This window comes from Macrobrachium nipponense, chromosome 42 (genome assembly GCF_015104395.2).
Source record: "Macrobrachium nipponense isolate FS-2020 chromosome 42, ASM1510439v2, whole genome shotgun sequence".
NCBI lineage: Eukaryota > Metazoa > Arthropoda > Malacostraca > Decapoda > Palaemonidae > Macrobrachium > Macrobrachium nipponense.
In genome coordinates this window covers 14,070,261-14,079,521 of record NC_061103.1, presented here as the reverse complement: position 1 = coordinate 14,079,521, position 9,261 = coordinate 14,070,261, and the positions used below count along the sequence as shown (strand labels likewise).

At 35.7% G+C, this 9,261-nt stretch overlaps 1 protein-coding gene across 1 annotated transcript in view; it reads left to right on the top strand.

Moving 5' to 3' along the window:
• Window positions 1-8,343, top strand: part of LOC135213411 (glutamate receptor 2-like) — a 25,250-nt gene extending 16,907 nt beyond the window's left edge. Inside the window, exon 4 of the mRNA XM_064247378.1 lies at window positions 7,973-8,343. The gene's annotated coding sequence lies outside the window, so the exon portion shown is untranslated. The remainder of the gene's footprint in view (window positions 1-7,972) is intronic.
• Window positions 8,344-9,261: the final 918 nt, after the last annotated feature.

Genomic DNA, 9,261 nt, shown 5'->3' with positions numbered 1-9,261 from the left:
CCCTTGGTCTTAACAATTGGATAGGCTGATACAAGTATCCTAAACTGGCTGGGAGTTAACCGACCTGATCATCCTTCCTAGAAAAACGAGTTCTAAAGAAGTGGGTGCTCAACCCCGTGAATGAATGAATGAATGAATAATTAATGATTATCTGGCGTCGTGACTACCACGATCATTGAGGCCGAACGAATCCATTTGGGCAACCAATTTAGGGAAAATACACACACACACACATAATAAAAAAACTCTTAAAATTCCACATCAGTTATTGCACTTCACCTAGCGCAAAGCCACTAATTAAGCACTAAACAACACAAAAGCTAAATTATTATTATTGTTATAAAAATAGTTTAACCAGTCCACCGAGCTGACTTTCAGCTCTCATAGGGTTGGCCCGAAGGATTGAATAAAATATAAGGTCTAGGCTAAAGGCCAGGAACTGGGACCAATAGCTCATGCAGTATAACAAACATTAAATTAAAAATAAATAAAAAAAAACTGCACAGAGGCAGAGGCATTCATACTAAAACACAAGCAGGCAATAAATACATGTACTCACGTTTCCGCACATACATATAAAAAAAGCATATAAAAAGCCAGAGCTAAAAGCTACACACACAAACAAAAGTGAAATACCTAAATTTCTTAAAAACACCAACTTCTTTTAAAAACTCAATAACACACTCATAATCATCCTGCGCTTCTTCACCCAGTATCTTTGCCAAACTGTAATTACCATCTCTATCATTTTTGTCTTTAAAGTGTTGCTCTCTCAGTTCCCGATGACTAGGACATTCAACTAGCAAATGCTTAATAGTCATCGTGACGAGGCAGTCATCACAAGAAGGTTGGAATTCACCGCTCATGAGATACCCATGAGTCAATCTTGAATGTCCTATACGAAGGCGGCATATCGTTACTTCCCATTTCCTGGGCATAGATTTATATTTCCAAGGGTGTGTATGTATGGCAAACTTTCATTTTATTTGGTCCTACTTCGTTTCATTGCTGTTCCCATAATCTTGCAATGAACTTTGATATACTAGGAGAAAAGTCTCTATATGGTACAGCAATGGTCTTGGTATCATATTGGTTGCTGCTGATTTAGCTAGTTGGTCTGCTTTTTCATTTCCATATATATTTACGTGCGCTGGGACCCAGCAAAACGATATAGTAATCCCTCTACGCTGATGTAGAAATACCCACTGTGAGATTTTCAATGTAATTGGATGATCAGTATTAAAAATTTCAAGTGCCTGTAATGCACTTTTGGAATCACAAAAGATGGTGATATTAGTGGAATTCTGGAGGGTTTCAATATGTTCAAATGCTGTTAAAATTCATACAGTTCCGCTGTGAAGTTCGTTGTTATGATGGGTAGTGCTCCTCTGCGGCTAAAATCATCACTAAAAACTCCATATTCGACCCCATCATAAGTTATGGAGCCATCGGTGAAAACAAATGTAGAGCCTGAGTGCTCTGCAGTATGTTCTAAAAATAATGCTCTGATTTCTGTATCTGATTTCTCTCTTTTAACACCTTTAAAATATTTACAAGATTTAATTACAGGTAATTTCCATGCTGGGGTAGTTGGTAAATTAACTTGACATACAGGATTTCTTGACATATTCATTTTTTCCAAGATCTTTTTCACTCTAAAACTAAAAGGCTTAGGAAACCTTGGATGATTTTCATAAAAGTTGTTGAAAGAATTTCTATTTGCTGCTTCAAAGGCTTTAGAGTTGGGGATTCTCTGAACCCTAAACCAATACCAGATAATTGATGACTGGCGATATAACTCGAGTGGGATTTCTCCGGCATCAATTAATAAACTTAAGATGGGAGAAGATCGGAGGGCACCCGTTGCCAAGCGTATACCGGTATGATGTACTGAAGCTAAGATATCAAGATGATTAGATGATGCAGAATATATTTCACAGCCATAAAGTAACTTTGAAATAATAAGCGATTTATGCAGTTTTATAATTGTCTGCCTGTCTGCACCCCAGTTAGTATTAGATAATACTTTCAAAATACTTAAAGCTTCAAGGCATTTGGTTTTAATATGTTTCAGATGGGGAAGCCAATTGAGTTTTCTGGGGAATATGAGGCCTAAGAAGCGTACCTCTTCGACACAGAGTACTGGGTGGTCATACAGATAAAGGTCTGGGTCGGGGTGTACTCCCCGAATGTGGCAAAAATCCATAACAGTAGTCTTACTGGCTGATATTTTAAATCCCTGGTGTTCTGCCCAGTTTACTTTCTTATTTATTGTCAACTGCAATTTTCTTTCTGCAACAGACATTCGTGATGCAGCAATAGATATTGAAAGATAGTCTACGAATAGGGCACTCAATACATCCTTGGGTATAACAGACGCAACACCATTTATTGCTAACGCAAAGTGTGACACTGAGCACTCCCTCGTGGGACACCCTCTTCTTGGCATCTTCTATCTGATAATGTGCGGCCCACTTTAACTTGAAAATATCTACATTTCAAGAATGCTTTAATGAATAGGGGCAATTTTCCTCGTAGACCACAGGTATGAATTGTCTTAAGAATGCCATGCCTCCAAGCAGTATCATAAGCTTTCTCAATATAAAAAAAAATAGTTATATGGTGCTGCTTGGAGGCAAATGCTTTACATATGGAGGTTTCCAGCTGCAGTAGGACATCTACTGCCGAGTGCATTTTTCTAAATCCACATTGTGAGGGTGAGAAAATATCATTACTCTCTAAATACCAGACAAATCTTGTATTCTCCATTTTTTCCATTAGCTTGCATAAACAGCAAGTTAGTGCTATTGGTCGATAGCTAGCCACTGAAAAAGGGTCTTTACCTGGTTTAACAAAAGGTAATACAAAAGCCAATTCCCATATGACTGGGTAGCTACTTTCATGCCATAATCGGTTAATTATACTTATTATAAAGAGTTTTGTATTTATTTAAATATGCCTAAACATTTCATAGGGAATTTCATCCGGACCAGGGACAGTGTTAGTGCTACTGGCTAGGGCAGCATCAAATTCCCTTTCTGGAAAGGGTAAATTATATGGCTCAACCCTATCTGTGGAAAAGTCCAATGGCAGTTGTTGTTCTCTTCTTCTATATTGATATCCAGGGGAACTATCAGATTTTTTTGAAACTTGAGCAAAATGATCGGCAAGTTTATCACTTACGTCTTTTGAGTTGGCGATGAGGTCGTTATTAACTTTATGTACTGTGGGAGGATCGGGAGTAAATTTCCCGGCAATCTTTTGTATTTTCTTCCATGTACTGCAGATAGGTGTTCGGCGGTTAATGGAGGATACAAATGATGCCCATGACTGCCTTCTGGGAGTTTTCATTGCCTTTCGAAAACGGGCTCTATTCTGTTTATATATTATCATATTTGCTGTTGGGAAATCATTTGCATCACTTTCTATTTCACTTAACTCTAAATTTTTTCCAATCTGCTTTTTCAATATTCCACCTTGGAGATCTTTGAAGTGGTGGGTCATCATTGGAATTTATTATTATGGGAGCATGGTCACTGCTTTGCCAGTCATCATTTATCTTCCATCTGAAATCTATCGTGCAATTGGAACTAGATATTGTAAGGTCTAAGCATGAGACTGTACCTGTCCTGATATGATAATGAGTGGGTTCTACAGTATTTAAAAGTCCTAAATCTTCATTTTCAATTAGAGAAGCTATAATATTCCCTTTTTGATTTGATATCACATCTCCACATAAAGGATGTCTCTCATTTAAGTCTCCCATGAGAAGAAATGGTCGCGGAAGCTGATGAAGTAAACCAATTATCTCTTCTCGAATGACGGGGTTGTTTGGTGGAAGATAAAGGGAACAGAGAGTGTATTTTCGTCTTAGGTGAATTTGAACCGCAACAGCCTGTAAAGGTGTATTTAGTGGGATTGGTAAATGAGGAAGATCCCTGCGAATATATATAATGCAACCTCCATGCCCTGCCACTTCCAAATTATATTGTGTTCTATATGATATATAATCTCTTGGGCAAGGTGTGTGGACATCAAGCATTATTTCTTGTAAACATACAGTAACAGGGGAGTATTCATAGAGTAAGACTTTAAGTTCCTCATATTTTGCACGAAGTCCCTGACAATTCCATTGTAAAATTGAGGAGAAGGTGTCTGTTTTGGAGGGTAGTCCTCTATTCAAGGTCATTTTTAAATGCTTAGTGGATGGGAAGCTTTGCTTGTAAGCTTTGGATAACGAGTGTTTTCCTTTGCCAGCTTGCTCGTTGAATTTGATTTTATCCTTTGTTGGAGTTAATGGAGGAGAGGATGAGGGTGTTCTTACTCTCTTCATTTGTTTTTTTTTTCCTCTAATTCCATTAAATCAGGCAGAGATTCTGCCTGAGATAATACAAGAGGAGGAGTAGAGGGAGGTTTGAGGGAGATATCCTGTTTATTACATGTAATGTTTTCAATATCTGTCTTGGTCGTTTGTGCTCTAACCTTACTAGGCTGAGCACTTGGCCCAGTTTGTCGGGCCAAAGGAGTCGAAGCATCCTTCATTGAGGATGAGGAAGGATCGGCAGATTGGAGTGGAGCCCTAGTGGTGGAATGTTGGACCACAGGGGTAGAGGCATCCTTCATTGAATGTGAGGAAGGAGTAACAGACTGAAGTAGAGCTCTTGAGGTAGTAAGAGCTTTAGAATAACTCTTGGCTCTTCCCAAGAGTCGTTTTGCATGTCCAATACTGATGTGTTCTGTATATGCTTTATTAACTGCTGTTGTTTCAAGTTTAAATTCTTCACATATTTTATCAACTGATTTGTGGTCTAGCTGACAATTAATACATTTGTGTATATCTAAGCATAGGCCATGTTCTAGGGCAGAGCAATTATCACTCATCTTATTATTTTTACAAGCTTTTGATGGATGTCCAAATTTAAAACACATAAAACACTGTAATGCTTTTGGATGTAAAGGTCTAACTCGCACTCTTTCATTTTCTATTACTATAAGAGATGGTACATTACTGTCTTCAAAAGTAAAAATCATCATATTGCCATTTGGGACCTTCTTCACTTTCCATACAGTTGGTGGACACATACCTAAAATTTCTTCTTCGGTAAACTCGTACAAGTCTTTACCACAAACACCACCTCTTCCATAGCTAAAATATAGGTAAGAACTAATTTTCTCTATCATATCATTGTTTTCAACTTTCATTATTATTAGCATCTGCGACTGAGTTTTAGATTTTGCATGAATTAGCACAGAGCTCTTACCAAATCTAGTAATATCACCGCTCATTATGCCATCTACTTTTTGCTGAAGGTACCTACTAAACTTAAAATAGTTGAAATTCTCCTCCTTGGCTTTTACTACCAGCCATTTAGTAGGTTGGGGAACTCTTATTTTGCCAATGATTCTACTATTGGAGTTGATTGGATTCCATTCCGCCGGTTTATAAATGTCTAGGTTTCTTGGGGCTTTATTGGTCAAGGCTCCTTTAACTAATGAGTTGCATACTTTCAAATTATCAAAAGTACAGGTTGCTTTAAAAGCATCTTCATGTTTATCAAATGTTATCCAAGCTTCCCATTTTCCTTCTGTGCCATGAAAGTTCATATGAATCTCAGCTATACTACCAAAGATATTCAAAGAGGTCGAGATATCCTCATAGTTACATTGAAGTGGAATATTTTTCATATGCATAACTTTCAAATGCTTCACTTTATTATTATTAACATCTGAGGGGTTTAAAGAATGGTCTTTGTTTGAGCTAGAAGTCGTCAACGGTGTCAGTGAGTCCAGTTTCCCAGGGGACGTTAAGTTCATAGTCGGAATCCATATTTGGTGTACATAAAAAAAAATTCATCCACACTCGCATACGTATGCTCTTGTATACACTCACATATATGCGCGTGCACATACATACATACAAATAATCTTGCACACAGTAGTACATTCATACAAGTATTACTACTTGGTTATATCAAGAAAGTATCGTGAGTCACTTAGGTATTCACATTCTCCACCAGTGGCACTAATGAGAGTTGACTCCCAAAGGTACACCCCATACCCTACCCATTGAGGATAGCACCAATAAGTTTGCGGTGGCCCATGTATAAGCTAATCCGCCTGCTGGGAGTTCTGATCCCACTAATGGGAATCAACTCCCCACCCCAAACATATTGGTGGGCTTCCGGACAAAAGCCAGGAGTCCCATCCCCAAAAAACCAGCCCCACCTGGATTCCGATGGGCCAATCCCTGGAGATGGTTCCGCCCTCAAGATAGCAATGGGAAAATCTAATTACTAACTCTCAGTCCAAACCATATCAGGTGGTGACTCAACCACCACAACTCCCACTATCAGCTTCAAATGCAAACCCTTCCTAACCCGTGATCCCTTCTCAGACTCACCTTAGCAGTCAAATTGGATGAAAGTGGAAATGTCCACACCAGTTATTGCCATAAGTTTGTAGGCATTCCGTCAGGATCCAGCCTTCACACGAGTGAAGGCAGGATCCCTTACCCCCTCACCACGTGATAGAACCTACTCGAGGGGTCAAGCACGTGAGAGAATAGACAATCCGATATCTAAAAACTCAGCCGTCTGGGTTGAAACAGTGATACATATATGGTCTGATTCATTGCATTCCAAGAGCAAAAGAAAGCTCTGCCTGTTCAAGTAACAATACATATATAAGCCAGAGGGATTTGTTACCACTCCTCACTCCCCTTGCTAGAGAGAGGAGCCCTTGCTACTGAAAGATGTGAACCGAAGGGGAATTTTTTAGTTGATAATAATCTCGTCGAACCCATGAGAGGACGAGATTATTAAAAAACTAAAAAATTCTCATTCGGTTTACATATTGAAAATATATCAATTCCGAGGTAGAGCGAATTAGATATTAAAGGACATTTGTAGCTCGATTAATACATACGTAACATACTATATATCATATATTATATACTATATATTATATATTATATATATATATATATATATATATATATTATATATATACATAAACATATATACATAAATAATAATATATATATATATATATATATATATATATATATATATATATACTATATATATATATATATACATATATATTGTAATGGTCTCGTTATTAGACCAGCAGGTTCAAGATAAACAACAAGAAATTGGTCTGGAATGACTGACGAAAGGCAAGATAGATCAAGGAAGAGGACTGAACAAAACACAAAATAACCTTGATAATAATTTATTTACAGGTTAAATTTACAAATTTACACTTGAGACCAAGTTTTGGGTGCAAAACGGAAAATGCAAAGTGATCATTTACCAAAAGAATCAATAATTATAAGTAATCAATGAATAAATTATGTAATCCAGTGTTGAACATAGCACTAAACCCGAGCCATACACTTCTTCAACATCAAAATAAAAATAGTGATGGAAGGAATCACAATTACATCATTATCAGAGCCATACACTTGCTCGACACCAAAAATGTAATATATATATAATAATATATATTATATATATATATATATATATATACATATATTATATATAATATATATTATATATATATATATATACATACATATATATATATATATAATATATAATATATATATATATTATATATATAATATAGTGTATATATATAAATATATGTGTATAAATACTTATATATATTTATATATATATATATATATATATAATATATATATATATATATATATATATATATATATATATAATATATATATATATATATATAAATAAATATATATGTGTGTGTGTGTATGTGTGTGTGTGTGTGTGTTTGTTTGTTTGTTTGTGTGTGTGTGTGTGTGTGTGTGTGTAAAAACAATCTTTAGCCTGTTCCCTGCAGAAAGTTCATCCTCTTCCTAAGTCTTAAAAGCATTTTGATCCCCTGGTAGTACCTAAAGAAAACAAAAGACGAACAGCCATCTTCTTTTTCTTATTGTCAGATTTCGTCAGACACCGGAGATAACGAAATGGAAACAAGCGAGAGTCAAAGTGGCATTCCACTGAGCTTGGAGCACCTTCAGGGAATGTTCTACATTTTAGTTTTTTGGTCTTGCCATTTCTGCTATCGTCTTCTCCCTCGAGGTCATACTGGCCTAAGGACGGTTACTTCCTGAGTTCTAGACTCCTTGGCGCCTACTATCCAATCATGGCTGGACCGAGATCTTGATTTTCTGATGTTGGGAGTCGTGAATGATGGTGGACAGCGGTGCACGTTGAAAGAGAATATTCATCGCTGACAGATAAACGAATATTGTTTCATATAAATGCTATATAGTGTATCTGTAAAAATGTAAATTCCTAATAAATGATAATCGACAGCAAAGTTTACTGACAAGTAGTTTTATTTGCATAGAGAGAAAGAGACAGAGATGTATTATTTTTTAATAAAAATGTTAAAAGATTACCAATAATAATGACTATACTATTTTTTCAAAATAATCCACTTGGTACTTAATTGAAATATATCCTAGTTTATATATATATATATATATTATATATATCTATATATATATAATAATATATAATATATATATATATATATATATATTATTATATATTATATATATATATATATATATATATATATTTCTAGATATATATATATAGTCTATATATTATATATCTATATATATATTTATATATATATATGTGTGTGTGTGTAGTGATACATGGAAATACTCCAGGTAACATAGGGGAAGACAGACGAAAACCACACATCACTAGACTGTCTTTTATTTTGCCAACGTTTCATTATTATATACAGAATTACATCTTCAGGGCTTCACATAAGAAAACATGAAAACAAAAGTACAGTCTAAGAATTCATTTAAAATATAAGAGTAAGAATGAGATAAATAAAAACACAAGTAACCTAGAGGTGAGATAGTAAGGAACAAAATGGAAAGACACCACCACAGTACGAAATTAAGCTAAATACAATGACTCTAGGATTGTTAAATTTTGAGGATTGGCAGTGTGACCAATGACACTAAAATCTTTGTTCTCAATGTAGGTTTTACATTGTTTTGAATTGAATGGTTCCTGATATTGGAGTTCTCTGGGTTCGAAATTCTGCTGCCTGTGTGGAAACTGACTTCCTGATGTGAATCAATGCTCACCTTAAGGGTCCTTTACATGAACAGACTGTCTACGCATATCTGTCGGCTTTAGTTTATCTGTTTTGCCTTTACACTCTTCAGACAGAATGTGGATTCCAAGCAAGATATCT